The sequence below is a fragment of the Arachis stenosperma genome, chromosome 4, assembly GCF_014773155.1.
Source record: "Arachis stenosperma cultivar V10309 chromosome 4, arast.V10309.gnm1.PFL2, whole genome shotgun sequence".
NCBI lineage: Eukaryota > Viridiplantae > Streptophyta > Magnoliopsida > Fabales > Fabaceae > Arachis > Arachis stenosperma.
Genome location: NC_080380.1, coordinates 113,157,589 through 113,158,661, shown reverse-complemented (window position 1 = coordinate 113,158,661; position 1,073 = coordinate 113,157,589). Strand labels below are relative to the sequence as shown.

General features: G+C 41.0%; 1 non-coding gene across 1 annotated transcript; it reads left to right on the top strand.

Moving 5' to 3' along the window:
* Window positions 1-681: 681 nt before the first annotated feature.
* On the top strand, window positions 682-789 carry LOC130978068 (small nucleolar RNA R71). The gene has a single exon (XR_009085732.1). It is a non-coding gene; the product is annotated as a small nucleolar RNA R71 (small nucleolar RNA).
* Window positions 790-1,073: the final 284 nt, after the last annotated feature.

Sequence of the window (1,073 nt, the reverse complement as noted above, 5' to 3'; positions counted from 1 at the left end):
CTTGCTCAGCTGTCCCACTTGTCCTTCCAAATTTCTGATGGAGAACCTTGTTTCATTCATGAAACTTTGAGTGGTTTTGATTAGATCAGAGACCATTGTTGCTAAGTCAGAGGTATTCTGCTTAGAACTCTCTGTCTGTTGCTGAGAAGATGATGGAAAAGGCTTGTTGGTGCCAAGCCTGTTTCTTCCACCATTATTGTTATTGAAACCTTGTTGAGGTCTCTCTTGATTCTTCCATGAGAAATTTGGGTGATTTCTCCATGAAGAATTAGAGGTGTTTCCATAGGGTTCTCCTAGGTAGTTCACCTCTTCCATTGAAGGGTTCTCAGGATCATAAGCTTCTTCCTTAGATGAAGCATCCTTAGTACTGCTTGGTGCATTTTGCATTCCAGACAGACTTTGAGAAATCAAATTGACTTGTTGAGTCAATATCTTGTTCTGAGCCAATATGGCATTCAGAGTGTCAATCTCAAGAACTCCTTTCTTCTGACTAGTCCCATTGTTCACAGGATTCCTTTCAGAAGTGTACATGAATTGGTTATTTGCAACCATTTCAATCAGCTCTTGAGCTTCTGTAGGCATCTTCTTCAGATGAAGAGATCCTCCAGCAGAGCTATCCAAAGACATCTTGGATAGTTCAGAGAGACCATCATAGAAAATACCTATGATGCTCCATTCAGAAAGCATGTCTGAGGGACATTTTCTGATTAATTGTTTGTATCTTTCCCAAGCTTCATAGAGGGATTCTCCATCCTTTTGTCTGAAGGTTTGGACTTCCACTCTAAGCTTACTCCATTTTTGAGGTGGAAAGAACTTTGCCAAGAAGGCATTGACTAGCTTTTCCCAAGAGTCCAGGCTTTCTTTAGGTTGAGAATCCAACCATATTCTAGCTCTGTCTCTTACAGCAAAAGGGAATAGCATCAGTCTATAGACCTCAGGGTCAACCCCATTAGTCTTGACTGTGTCACAGATTTGCAAGAATTCAGCTAAGAACTGATGAGGATCTTCCAGTGGAAGTCCATGGAACTTGCAATTCTGTTGCATTAGAGAAACTAATCGAGGCTTAAGCTCAA